The sequence below is a fragment of the Pteronotus mesoamericanus genome, unplaced genomic scaffold, assembly GCF_021234165.1.
Source record: "Pteronotus mesoamericanus isolate MK-2021 breed Mesoamerican mustached bat unplaced genomic scaffold, CSHL_Meso_final scaffold_232, whole genome shotgun sequence".
NCBI classification, from domain to species: domain Eukaryota; kingdom Metazoa; phylum Chordata; class Mammalia; order Chiroptera; family Mormoopidae; genus Pteronotus; species Pteronotus mesoamericanus.
In genome coordinates, this window is record NW_026555311.1 from 28,520,570 (window position 1) to 28,535,766 (window position 15,197).

The window sequence follows — 15,197 nt, forward strand, 5'->3', positions numbered from 1 at the left end:
AATGGTCTCAGAAAATTGTATCTAACAATGAAGTCAGTGCAATATATCAGGCCCAGAAATTGACATTCTTATCTTAAACAATGATACATATGATATTATAGATTATGAAATGAGAGAACATTTTTAACATTAATAGCCTACATGAAACCTTAGTTTCTTAAACTTTAGGAGCCCCAGTTTTCTTACCTGTACAATAAGTATGACAATCTATGTCCCACATGCTTTAAGTTTATTGTAAAGGAAGAGGAAGCTATTTGAAAAGTAAGTCCACTGTTAGATGTGAGTTGTTACTACAATATAGCCCAAGGAACTTTTCAACTTGAGTTAGCTCTTTTTTTTTTAAAGTTATTGCATATCTTATCCACTCATAAAGCTTTTTCTACAATATGATCAAAATTTATAACATGTAGCTCTAGCTGGGTCACTCAGTTGGTTAGAACATAGTCCCGATATGACAAGTTTATAAATTCAATCCCTGGGCAGGGCGTATACATGAATCAACCAATGAATGAATAACTAACAACAAATCTATGTCTCTCTCTCATTCCCAACCACTGTCCCTTCCTCACTCCCTCTCTTTCTCTAGACTCAGTACTTTAAAAAAATTTTTAATTTATAACATGTATTAAAGATCAACAGATAAGACTGGAATTGCATTTTTTTGGAAACCTTAATAAAAAGAAATTTGGAAGATTTAAGATAAAAAATTGAATGAGTCCTTGAGCACTTGTCTCCTTTGCTAGAATATTTTGATAAAATTTTCAAGAAAAACTGGAAATGGGATTAATAACAAGGATATACTATATAATGAACAATTTAATATCAATCCTGTATACTTATACAATACATCACTGTCAAGTTTCACACTGATTAATCTCACTTCAGCCTTCTAACAATGCCATGAGGCTTTTTTAAATATAATGCCATAGACCCAGAAATGCTAATAATTTGCCCAAGGTCACAGAGATAGAAAATACCACCTGAAAATAGCTGACATCAGACAAAAACAGCTGATATTTACTGAGTGCTTATTATGGGTCATACATCACTCTACGCATTTCACACACTTAATTCGTCTAATCTTCGCCCAAACCCTATAAGGTAATACTACAGTATAACTATGGAACTGCAGAAAGAGAAAGGATGGAAACTTCTTCACAGTCACGCAGCTAATAAATGATAGAACAAGGATTCAAAGTCAGAAACCCCTATGTCAGCTAGCCCCCAAAATGGGAACATTCATTGTCCCTTGTTTCATTTCTAGGTCTTCAGTAAGAGGTAGTTCTCTGGACACATTTTCCCCACATAATCATTATCATTCGGGGTCATTAGTTACTCTTTGTTTTATACTTTAGTATAAAATACATTGTTTTATAGTTATATTAGTCTGAGTCATATAAAGTTGCCATTTTTATAGGATAAATATGGTAAAACATTAGCAATTTCACATGGGTTTGCCAGAGACCATATAGATTTTTGTGGTCTAGGCTATTGGCTGTATAAAACATAGTTCCAAATACTAACATACAAAATAATTCTGACAAATATTTCTATATTAACTTGTAAGATGCTTCAGAGCATCTACAGTGTTTTATTAAAATTTGTATCCCTTACAGTACTTACCATAATATCTTCCACATGGAGTTTCTCAATAAATGTCCATTAAATGAAGGAAGAATGTGGTTATTTATTTATATCTATACCTTGTTCCTCAAAGGTATAAGGTCTCAATTTACAGACTAGGCCTCACTCTAATATGGGCTAATAATATCCAAAAATTTTACACAATAATTTCAAAAGAAATCTTTAAAAGGCAGAGATTGACATGGGACTAAACCATTTAGAAAGACTTTAATCATAGTTCAAAATTTCAAGCTACCTTATATACACAGACTGACTTGCCATTATGTTTGCTTAAGTGACCTCTATTTGCTTAAGTATCCCAGGCTTCAGGATAACCAAATCAGACCAATATTCTCTGCCTATTCCAATAAGGTTGGGGCCAATCTGGACCAGCTCTCAAGTTTGAAAAGTGGAAGACAAATGTGGAAGGTATCATTCATCCAAACTGAATTAAATGAGAGAGAAGTTACAAAATGTTGAAAGGTGGGTACACAAGTAGATAAAAGGATGGATTAGTGGAGAGATAAATGGACAGAGAGATAAATAGATGAATTATATGCTCAGTGAGGAGAAAGATGAAGAATAGGAAGATATGATGCCTGCCTCTTGTTTTCTACATTACACACACACACACACTGTTGCTTCTAATCTGCACACAGATTTCTTTTTTAAAAAATATTAACTATTATGTATAGCATCCAGCTGCCCATCTCAAGTACCTATATTAAAGCATCCCTGCCTTAGCAAACTCCAATTCTCCTGCTAAGAAATAGGCTGAACCACGATGATTACTAAATAAGAACATAATTAATTATTTCTTCAACTGAATAGTCCTGAATTCTACCACAAATCAATCAGTTCTTCTAGCCTAAGAAGCTCTGACTCTATTTTAGCTCAATGAAAACAAAATCAATGAAGGCCAATTATATCCCATCTCGTTAGAGTATGCAAATGGTGTACCATACAAATGTGCAGCCAATGCCCCTGGAGTCTCATATGCAGCTGGGGGAGCCAACTATGGGCTGCTACTGTCCCCTAGCTGTTTAGCCCGCACAGTACAGCCACAGCTGGAGTCTGGAGACCAAGAGTAAGCTGCCTTCATTCATTCCTTTAACAAATATGTATTTGGAGGCTCCTGTACAGAAGGCAACATGTTAGGTCATCATGGTACAGTGAGCAAGTCTAGGCAAACACCTGATGTTCAAGTATATTGATCTATACTCTAGTGTAACAACATTCTGAATCTGAAAGCTAATTTCCTTGTCATTCATAAGCTTGCAGCCTGATTATGTAGTGCTCAAAAATTTCTGAACAAGGATAATATATATGTCACAAAGAGCCAAGCAAGCCCTATGTTCCGGACAGACATAGTGTTGATAGGCACAAAACACTGAGGAGATGTAAAATCAAACTCATTTTTCCCTGGAATTCCCTGACACCAATCACAACCCAGCCATGGGGCTGAAATTTCTGCTACTGCTATCACTCTTTGGGGCTAAGGGTGTGTGCATCTCTATAGCTCCTAGTAAAATACAGAGACATCAGATGGAAAAAGTAGGTCACCAAGCTACTGTTTGCTAAACTTCAGGTGTTTGCACACCAAATCTCTACTTTTTCCATATCATATTTACTGTATTTTATTCAACCTAAAATGCTCTGATTGTTGATCCTTCTTGATCTGACTACAGGTGTCAACTGAAGGTTTACATCACTATGAGTGTGCTGCCTGACTTAGCCCGTGGGCATCAGAAGATGACACCAACCGCATGATCCATGATTTCAAAGACATTAAAATACTGCGTGGTTGGGGGAGTCCTTAGAACCTTTGAAATAGAGCAATCTTTTTCTCTTTAAATCAACTCACTTTTTTCACTTAATATGTTTCTTTTTGAAATAAAACTTCTCTATCACTGCCTTAGAAAACCAGTATCTCTTGACATAAATAAAAGGGTACTCTGTACATAAATGCAATAAGAATTGAAAAAATAATTCAAAATTCTAGCTAATATAATTAATCAAGATACACATTTTTATTTATACACCTTTCTAGTGTCATATATTATATTTCAGTACAAAAAAGTCTAAGAAATAATTCAACTTCTAAGGCTTTGAGACTGCAACCTGTACTTGCTTTGTAAAAAAAGGAGGTTGGCAATTGTTGAAAGATTAAAACCACACTAAGCACCAAAATGAAACTTTCTCCTTGTCTTATTTTTTTTATCCTCACTCAAGGACATTTTTTCATTGATTTGAGAGAGAGAGGGAGGAAGGGAGGGAGAGAGGGAGGGAGAGAAGAAGGGAGGGAGAGAAACACCAATGCAAGAGAGAATCATCCATTGGTTGCCTCCTGAATGCGCCCAGACCAGAGATCATATGCCTCCAGATGGGAGATGCACATGTCCAGACTGGGGATGGAACCGCAGCCTGGGTTTGTGCCCTGACTGGAAGTCAAACCCACAACCCTTTAGCTACTGGATGACGCACCAACCAACTGAGCCATACCAGCCAGAACTCTCCTTGTCTTAATTAGAAAGATTTGAGAAGAAATTGCAAAGAGGATAACTTTCACTTTACATGGTTCAGTGTTATGTACTGCTGCATTTATATGCCATGTAAAATATTCTCCTTCATCCTACTATTCAGTCCCACAGTGCCACTCGTTAAGAGACACTGAAAAACCACAATTAACCCAACTAGAAAAAATTATCAGAATTAATAAATTGTCAATTTGGAAACTCAAGTAAAGAATTCTAGATGATGGAATAGAGAAAAGGGATATTTGGACACATATGCAGGAAGAAGCCCAAGGTATCACAGAGGAAACAGTCCAAGGAAATATATCAAAGTGAGCTAGAGGAGGGTATTGAACTGTCAGGGAGAAGCAACATAAATGCCCTAGGCATCTAAGAAACAGATGTTCTGTGGTGTGTCCATGGAAAATAAAAACTATTGAAGATTAATTAGGAATATTAATTTAAAAAATATTACCCATTTAGCAATTCCAGTCTCATACCAGAATTCCTGTTGAAACAGGCACCTGTTTATCATTGATTCTTGCCCAAACATTGCTCCTTCACTGAATCAGAGAACAGGGGACTCTATGACAAAAAAAGACAGCAAGTATGGTCAGCCCTTCACATCTGAGGATTCACCCAAACTTGGATTAAAAGTAGTATCTTCCATCCTCAGTTGGGAATCTGAGGTTGGGAAACCACAGCTGGGAATGCAAAAATACTGTTTTCATTTCTCAATTAGTTGAATCCGCAGATGGAAAACCCAAAAATATGAAGAGCCCACTGGGTATCTGAACTACCCGGTTCCACTAACATATCTGAACTACCCAGGTCCACTAAGACCCAGAAATTTTTTGGGAGGAGGGTATTGTATAGTCTTCATTTAAGCAGTCAGATGCCCAGATTAAACCACATTATTCTGGAGTAAAGGGTGAATAAATTTTGGTGGAAAACTAACAGTGTGTCTGTCACATTAATGTTCAGTATGAACTTCCTATCCCTTCTCTTTTTTAAATATATATTTTATTGATTATGCTATATTACAATTGTCCCATTTTTTTTCTCCCCTTTATTCTCCTCCACCCTGCACCACCCTCTCCCCCAGCCTCCCCCCTACCTTAGTTCTTGCCCATAGGTTATACACATAAGTTCTTTGGCTTTTCCATGTCCTATACTATTCTTAACCTCTCCCTGCCTATTTTGTACCTACTATTTATGCTGCCTATCCCCTGTACCTTTTTCCCCATTCTTCCCCTTCCCCCTCCCCTCTGTTTTACTGTTCATAGTTTTGATCTTCTTTTTCTTAGATAAGTCCCTTAAACATTTCATATAATAAGGGCTTGGTGATGATGAACTCCTTTAACTTGACTTGATTTGGGAAGCACTTTATCTGCCCTTCCATTCTAAATGAAGGCTTTGCTGGATAGAGTAATCTTGGATGTAGGTCCTTGCTTTCCATGACTTTGAATACTTCTTGCATGCAAGGTTTCTTTTGAGAAATCAGCTGATAGTCTTATGGGAACTCCTTTGTAAGTAACTGTCTCCTTTTCTCTTGCTATTTTTAAGATTCTCTCCTTATCTTTAATCTTGGGTAATGCAATCATGATGTGCCTTGGTGTGTGCTTCCTTGGGTCCAACTTGTTTGGGGCTCTCTGAGCTTCCTGGATCTCCTGGAACTCTATTTCCTTGGCCAGATTGGGAACGTTCTCCTTCATTATTTTTTCAAATAAGTTTTCAATTTCTTGCTCTTCCTCTTCTCCTTTACTCAGAAATTTTTCATCTTGTAAACAGAGGATGTAAATGTACAACACCAATAAATACAGTACAGTGTTGTAAATGTATTTTGTCTTCCTTATGATTTTCTTAATAACATTTTCTTTTCTCTAGCTTACTTTACTGTAAGAATACAGTATATAACATACAAAATTTGTGATAATTGACTCTTTATGTTCTCAAAAGGCTTCCAGTCAATGGTAGGCTATCAGTAGTTAAGATGAGGGAGTCAAATTTATATGTGGATTTTTGACTGTACAGAGGTCAGTACTCCTAACACCCAAGTTGCTCAAGGGTCAAATACATATACTTAAGGACCCTGCATTATTATGCTAAGACATTGTGGGAAAATAAGCCCTTCATTCTTGTACTTAATCACTGTTGTAGTTCTTTTTTGGTCCAACTCTTTTAAAACCACTATATATTAATGTATTTTATTGATTATGCTATTATAGCTGTTCTATTTTCCCCCTTTGTACCCCTCCACCTGATACCTCCATGTCCCACCTTAGTTCATGTCCATGGGTCCTGCATATAAGTTCTTTGGCTATTCCATCTCCTATACTGTTCTTAACATTCTCCTGTCTCTTTTTTACCTACCAATTTATACTTCTTAATTCCTGGCATTTTCCCCCATTACTCTCCTTTCTCCCTCCCACATGATCTTCCAAATGATCTCCATATCTATATTCTGTTTCTGTTCTTCTTGTTTGTTTTTTTATATTAAATTGTTGATAATTGTGAATTTATTGCCATTTTAATGTTCATAATTTTGATCTTCTTTTTCTCATATAATTCCCTTTAACATCTCATATAATAATGGTTTGGTGATGATGAACTCCTTTAGTTTTATCTTGTCTGAGAAGCATTTTATCTGCTCTTCAATTATAAATGGTAGTTTGCTGGATAGAGTAATTTAGGCTGTAGGTCCTTGTTTTTCATCACTTTAAATACTGCTTGCCCGTTCCTTCTAGCCTGCAAAGTTTGTTTTGAGAAATCAGCTGATAGTCTTTTGGGAGCTCCTTTGTAGGTAACTCTTTTTTCTCTTCCTGCTTTTAAGATTCTCTCTTTAACCTTTGGCATTTTCATTATGATGTGTCTTGATATGGTCCTCTTTGTGTCCATCTTGTTTGGGACTCACTGTGTTTCCTGGACTTGCATGTCTATTTCCTTCACCAAATTAGGGAAGTTTTCTTTCATTATTTTTTTAAGTAAGTTTTTGATTTCTTGATCTTCCTCTTCTCTTTCTGGCATCCCTATGATTTGGATGCTGGTTCATTTGAATATATCCCAGATGCTCCTCAGCTTATCCTCGTTTTGTTTGTTTGTTTTGAATTCTATTTTCTTCTTGCTGTTCTGATTGAATATTTTTTTCTTACTTATGTTCCAAATCATTAATTTAATTCTCAGCTTCATCCCCTCCACTGTTGTTCTCTGTAGGTTTTTCTTTATTTCACTTAATGTAACCTTCATTTCTGCCTGGGCCTTTTTTATGCTGTCGAAATTCCCAATGAATTCCTTGAGTATCCTGATAACCAGTGTTTTGAACTGTGCATCTGATAGATCACTTATCTGCATTTTGTTTAGTTATTTCTCTGGAGTTTTGTCCTGTTCTTTCATTTGGGCCCTATTTCTCTATCTCCTCATTTTGGTAGGGCCATCCTGTATTTGTTTCTGTGTATTAGGTAGAACTTCTTTGACTTCCTGTGTTAGCAGTGTGGCCTATTGTAGAAAAGTGAACTTGTAAGTTGTATGGGGTAGAGCCTTAAGTAATTGCCAGGGCCAGGCAACCTGTGTCACTGCTCTGTGGCTCTGTGTGGGGGAGTGCTGGGAGAGGGGACAATGCTGCTGCCTGGCCTCTGGAATTTTGCCTGGGAGGAAGCTGTCTCCCAGCACTCACCCTGTTGCTAGCCACCTCACTTTTTCCCCATATGCAGTCATTGCCCTTACAGCTATTGTTCTGATGCTGAATCCCAGAGGGAGTGAATCTGTATAAGTCCTAAGTCCATTGTGAGACCTCTAAGAGGAGTCTCCTAAGGATCCCACAGTTTCTTCCACTGCCCTAACCCCCACTGGTTTTTACAGCCAGAAGTTATGGGAACTTACCTTTCTGTCCCTGGAACCTTGGACTGCGTGGTCTGGTCTGGGGCTGGGACCCCTTGCTCCCAAAGTATCCCTCCCAATTTTTATCCACCACACGTTGATATGGGACCACCCATTCCACATCTCCATGCCTTTCCACTCCACTCCACATCTCTGTGCCTCTCCATGCCTCCCCACCTCTCCTGTGCCTCTCTGCATCTCTGCCTCTCCTACCTGTCTGAACGAATGTGGTTCCTTTAAATCGTTGGTTGTCAGACTTCTATATAGCTCAATTTTGTGATGATTCTGGGTGATATTTGTTTTATATTCTAGTTGTAATTTTTGCTGTAATTATGTGATAAGGTGAGACTTGTTTACCTATGCCTCAATTAATCAGACATCTTAATACCAATATACACCAACCATCAACCTCCTCATGCTTTTCTCTTAAAAATGTGAATTAGCCAGAATGGTTTTCACAATAACACTTCTTATACATTTACTATTTTCTAAACAAAGAAACCCACTTCCTTTGACCTAAAATATGACTACTGAGATACAAATCACTTAAGATGCAAACCCAAGTGTTCCAAGTCAGTTTAAATCTGGAAGTTGGTACTCTTAACCAAAATGACATAACATTTTACCCCCACCTTTAGTTTTTCTTATTTATTTTTTGTTCCATTCATCATTTTGTGCTTCTTTCCTTAAACCTACTCATCTCTTTTAAATATAGTGATCAAAATTGGTAATTATATTCTAAATAATAGTTGATCAATGTCAAGTGCATTCTTGCTCTTTTCATGTCACACTCCTGTTAATAAAACTCTCAATCACATTCCCGTTTAAAAAAAAATAAAAGCATTACAAATTGCTGAGTCATATTTAATTTATGGACCACAATACTTCAGCCAATTCTTTTAGTATCCTTGGATGCAAATAACCAGGGCCTATGCATTTAGATATAGATCTTATTTATTTAAATTACCTTCCTTCACATCTTCTTTTCCCTTTTCATTCTTCTAAAAGTATGCATTACCTGTTTCCAGAGGCACATTCATTTGATCGCACAGAAAGGTTTTTTTAAAAACGACATTAAATGCCCTGTGGCCTGTCGATGTCATCACCAAGTCTCTTTCTTTCCTATCTAATTAGAGGACAACACTCTGCATTAGTCTTTTCTTGCTCCTGATAGAGTAAAAAAAAAAAAGAATGTTCTATTTCAACTTTAAAGTTGTATCTCATTTCCTGCTTTAGTAATTCTGACCTTACTTCTATGAACCTTTCTACAGGTATTTGTCCTTGAAACATCAACTTCTGCTAGAATTTTTTCCATTTCAGAAGCTTGTGATTCTTTGATAAATCATTTATATCTTTTTCTGTCTTACCAACACTTTTAGACATATATGTAATCCTGTTCTCCCTCTTGCCCTTGACAAAGTCAAAGTTTTAATAATGCACTCTAAGAAATATAATCTCATATTTAAGTAATTAATTAAAAGAGAGATGAAAGAAAGGAGCCCAGATGAGCACAAAGTTTCTTAAGAAAATATATCTTGTGTTGCTGGAATATCTGGTCACTTTTATTTGGAATATTTTCTTCCCTTAAATCCTTAATACTTACCTCTTCTAAAATATCACAGAGAAAGACATTCCACATTATATTCATCTACACAATCCAAAATTTGTCCTTGCCACTCGGTTCTGCACTTAAACTAAGTTCCCTACTTGTCACTTGAGCCCATTTCCTCCTATCATGTTCTCAGCAGAGCAAGAATGAAAACTAGAGTGTAACTATCCTTAAAATAACCCCAGATTTTATTCAGTACAATTCTGTGACCACTTCTCAGCATCCTCACTGCCAATAAATATATCAGACTAATGAGCCCAAGCCACCTGGATAACTATCATAGTCCCCAGTTGTTGGCTTGTTGTCCTCCTTATGCCACCTGCAGTCTATTCTCCATAAAGTAGCAGAGTAATTTTTGGAAAAATATAAATTACATCATGTTGATCCTTTACTCTTAGCTTCCCTTCACACTCAAAATAGAATTCAAACTCTTTGTTATGGCCTTCCATCATCTGACCCCTGCCCACCCACCTTCCTGTTCACTTTGATCCTTGGACCTTTGTCCTTGCTGTTCCTTGCCTAAAATACTCTTTCCCTTCATATCACCATTCAGTTAAACATCAGTACTCATTACATTCACCTTGATCTGCTTTATTTTTTTTTCATTCCAATGTCCACAACCTGGCATCATATTTATTATACTTATGTGCATTTGTCTAACATGTCTTCTTACTAGAAGGTTAAGTTCTGTGAAGGCAAGGATTTTATCTATTTTGTTCTATGCTGTATTTCCAGCAACTGAAACAATACCCAACATGTAGCAAGGACTCAAAAATAATTTTGGAATGGTTAAATTATTAACTAATCCCTGATATTTTTACCTAGTAATTTATCATATTCCTTCAGGGACACAAATTAAGTACCATGAAAAGAAAAGATTGCTTGGAACTCATGCCCTTGCTCCTATCAGAAGTCCCATACAAAAGTAACAAATTTAACTTTATAATGATATTGCAGCTTGAAAATACCTGTTGTGGCACAATATTCTTTGACAGTTCACTGGGACAAATAATTCGTAGATTATCTACAGAAGAAAATTTTGCTTTTCCCACCACTCTTAGCAAAGGTCAAAAAGGACACCGCTGATCAAGGTTCAGGAGGGGTAAGTAATTCTGAGTAAAATTCCTTGTGGATTGCATTATGAAATCTAGGGAAGCATGAGAACATGCTAAATACTGAAAAGAAGGCTAGAACAAAGATGCCACTGGGAGAATTTGTTTCTTCTCTGTGTTCACAGCTACGTCTTCCAGGGAATGAAAAATCCAAATTATAATCATAACGTAAAGTTACTTCAGATCGGCTGTGGTCTGGAATAAAAGCCTGAGGGAGAAAAAACTGTCTATGGTTTCCAAGGACTGATCTCATAAACATTCTTGTTTTAAAAAATGTTTAACTGGTAAGTGAAAAATACTTTTTTCCCAAATGTTTCACCACCATTAAAAATCAAGATATGACCTATTTAGCAATTATTCATTCATGCATTCGATTATTCATTAAGAAATGGTCAATAAACATTTGCTACACACTTACTATGCCCATGGTCCTGGAGAAATAGCATTCACAGCAGTGGGTACAGGGATGATGAGAGGGTTTAAGGACATGGACCCTGACCTCAAAGAGATTACAGGCTGTCTATTGGTCTTTAGGTTTCAAACACTACTGCTCTCTGGCGCTCTTGTTAAAGAGAGGTGATTATGATCCAAGCAGCCAGGAGCAACCAAAAGGTCTAAAATAGAGAAACAATGTGACCATGGCCACTGGAGAAGTGATAGTTTTCCAAGAGTATTACAAGTAAAAAGCTCCATTAAATTCATTGTTAATAAATATGTGTCTTCATGCTTTTCTATGCCTAATTATTTGGACTTCAAATAATTCAGGTTCTGTATTAGGGTTCACTGAAATTAGTCATTGGATCACAATAAGGTGAATGTGTAGTTATGTTTACAAACACACATTCTATTCTTTCCATAAACACACAAAAACAAGTTTAACACGAAGAAGAAAACTGAAGCCTTCCTAATCTTCCACTGTGTAAACCATTGCAATGGAAATAGACAGGTTAGCTCAATGTTCACTTCAACGTCTGTGCACCATGCATTCCTACACTACAGAAGCTGGAAAGATAAAAAACATTTCCCTGGCTCCTTTGAAGATGTGCTTAGGCAAGATCCAGAATCAAACCTGAGTAAAATGGGGAGAGAGAGCTTTGTTTTGCTGGTGCAGATGTAGCAGGCAGATTGCATGGCTTCAGAGCTTACGAAGGAGCCAGCTTTTCGGCCCAGGTAGTAGGTTTCTGAACCAACAGTGGAGGCAGTGGCTTCCTGATCTCAGACTCACAGTTAAGGAAACATGAACCTGGAGCCAACAGCGAGCCCAGTAGCCTCCTGATTCCCCAAACTTCCTGATTGTGCTGAAATCACAGTTCCTTTCCCAAGAGAATTTGGTTTGTCCTTTTGGTAGTAGTGTCTGGAGGACCAGCTGGGGCCTGCTCCTCTGATCCTTCCAACAGTCTCATAAGCACACCTGTGTTAAACCTCCTCCTTAAAATAGCTTAAGTGGTTTCTCTTACATCCAGCCAAGCCCTGACTGATAGAACCCTGAACCATGACTCTACCCAGGAGATAAATCATCAAAACCAGTAGCCTCTACTTTTTTTTTGTCTACAGAAAACATTCTCTGAGTCTTATCTAAACACTACTTTATGAGGTATGTTGAGGGGTTTTTTTTACACTACTTTAATGACTCCTAAAAAAGAACATAAAATTCCTTTTATGTCTCCTTGTCCTCTCTCCTCCTCCATTTTCAGTCATCCTCCATTTCCTGGGTCATGGTAAGCTCCTTGAAGTAGATCTGTTAATGCAAGGGTCATAAAAAAAGACGTGCCTTGAAAACATTGTGAGGCTGGGTGGGGCAAGTTGAATTTAAGAAACTCCAGTTTTGCTTTATTAAAATTATTTTGTTAGAAAACTTTGCACCTGAAAAACATCAAAATCTAGGATTCCATACTTAGGGTAAAGGCAGAACACTAAAGATAATGTAGTTAGGCCTTCCAAAGCTAAGAGAATGAGGCATTTAGTTCTTTGAAATTTTCAAATCAACCCCTACCTTCCAGCATGAGGAGCAAAACCAGCAGCAGCAGCATAGCTCCTACCTGTTGAGAGCTTATGCTGTGGAAGACTATATGCTAGATCAACAATTATTTCCAAATCTCACATCGCTACTGAAACTGAAGAAAAAACTGAGGCATAGAGAAAGTGAATTGCCCAGGGTTTCAACTCTGTTTAAATACAATCATCCTTCTAATACATTCATTCAATCCATTATTTAGTAAAACTGTTTCGAGCACTGCCAAGGGGCCATGCTTCTCAAGAAGCCATGCCACCCACGGTCACACAGGAGATTCACAGGGAATAAGTCAGGCACAATTCTGTCAAACACTCTTTTCTGGAAACAGAAGAGGCCAGTTCTGCCCACTGCCGTTGTCCAGGAAACCTGACACCACCATTTCTTTTCAAGAACACCTTTCACCCTGACTGGTGTGGCTCAGTGGGTTGGGCATCATCCGGCAAACTGAAAGGTCACCAGTTCAATTCTGATCAGGGCCAAGTCCCCAATTCTGATTGATGTTTCTCTCACACATCAAGATTTCTGTCCCTCTATTTCTCCCTTCCTTCCCCTCTCTCTAAAAATAAATAAAATATTTTAATAAAATGAAGAACGCCTTGCTTTTCTTCTGACCTTTTCATCTTTGTTTTTCATGCCTGAGTTTTCAACTCAGCACCACCTCTTACATTGTATGTAACTTTGAGCAAGTTATTTAAACCCTCTGAGCCTGTTTCCTCTTCCTTAAAATGGACATAATAAAACTATCTACCTAGTCGGGGGGTATTACAAGAATTAAACATAAGATTCTAAATAAAACATTTAGGAAAATTCTGACAATCACTGGAAGCAACTAGTCACTCAGAAGAGGCCAAAGAAGTGGGTTCACCAGCTGAGAGAGTCTAAGCTGCTTGCCATGCCAGGTGACTGGGATATCCCTAGATGAGCTCACACAGAAGAGGGACGGCTGCAGCTAAAGGGCAGGTTAACGCCAGACCCTGAGTTGGTGGGTATCCGATCTCATGTTGGGACCCAGCTGAGCCTCCTCAGCCAGCCAGCACGCACTGCCACCTTCTAGCAGAGGCCCGATGCTCAGCAGAAGATTAACCTCTCAAATGCCCAGGAAAAGCTTTTGCAGAAAGATGTCCTGTTCCAGATCAAAGGGAAAGTGCATAATGCCAGAGAACCCCGGCAAGCAGCAGAGCACTGTGCACCAGAAGCCCTGCCAGGCAGCTGAGGCCAGAGGAGCTCAGCTTGAATCGGAGTCCCCCGTTGCCTTCCTGAGCACACCCCCCCACATTGGGATGGTGACCCCAGATGTGTAGCTCACTAAAACCAGGTGCCACAGTGAAAGGCCTTGGCCCCACTCCGTGCCCTTTGTGTTGGAATGAGGACCAATATTGTCAATAACCAAGCCAAATTTATATCACCTGGATGAAGACAATGACATTGTAGCTCCCATTCCTGGTAAACAGATGAAATTTGCAAGCTCAGGCAGCTTTCTCCAGCACCTGCTGGGGCTGTGCAGTCCCAAGCTTTCTCACCAAAGTGGTTCAGAGTGATGCATAGAGCTCCTGCTCTCCCCTCCTCTGTTCAAACAAAAGTGTTGACCAACATGTCCAGGAAAAGTGGGGGGGCCCCGCCAAAAGCTTCTGCCTGATGAGCCTGTCCCCTGCCCTTTGGAAAGCACTAAAATGACAGTGCAATAACCGGCACCCTCAGGTCGCAGAGGAGGAGGTTGCTAAGCTTTTGTGTGTGTGTAGCCCTGAAACAGGTTAAGCTGGTCCATCCTCTGGTAGCAGAGTTGGTCTTTGTGAAGGACGATGCCATCACCGCATAAAAGAAACGTAGTAACATATGTCTGCACAAACAACCAATGAAGTGCAACCTTCACATGAATGGAAATGTTATCACCTCAGACCAGCCCATCCTGCTACAGCTGAGTGATAGTCCCTCAGTAAAAAGGAGAGCAAGCTGCCTTTCGCGGTGAATTCTGCTGCCTCATCCAACCCTCCTACTGAAGTGGACCTTGACTCCATCCTGAAGGCGCTCTCCAAATCCTCAGGAGCCTCTGGGACCACACAGCCCACAGAACTATAAATCAAACTTTGAGTGGAGGAGTGAGGCAGCCATAAGCAGGGGCAGAGGAGAGTGGTTCTGTTACCCAACGCAAAGCTTGTGGCCAGTGGGTCTTTAGACTGGAGGCCCTGAGCATAGGAAGGGTGGCGGGGGGGGGGGGGCTCTCCCCCGACTCAAGGGTCCCACCTTCCTGTGATATGTTCTACTCTGTGCTCTTCTTGCCCTGACTGGTGTGGCTCAGTGGCTTGAGTGCCAGCCTGTGAACCAAAGGGTCACCAGTTCAATTCCCAGTCAGGACACATGCTTGGGCTACAGGCCAGCTTCCCAGTAGGGGGTGTGCGAGAGGCAACCATGCATTGATGTTTCTCTCCCTCTCTTTCTCCTTCCCTTCCCCT

At 39.0% G+C, this 15,197-nt stretch overlaps 1 pseudogene; it reads left to right on the forward strand.

The window, feature by feature from the left end:
• Nucleotides 1–14,835, forward strand: part of LOC129085399 (polymerase delta-interacting protein 3-like) — a 36,973-nt pseudogene extending 22,138 nt beyond the window's left edge.
• Nucleotides 14,836–15,197: the final 362 nt, after the last annotated feature.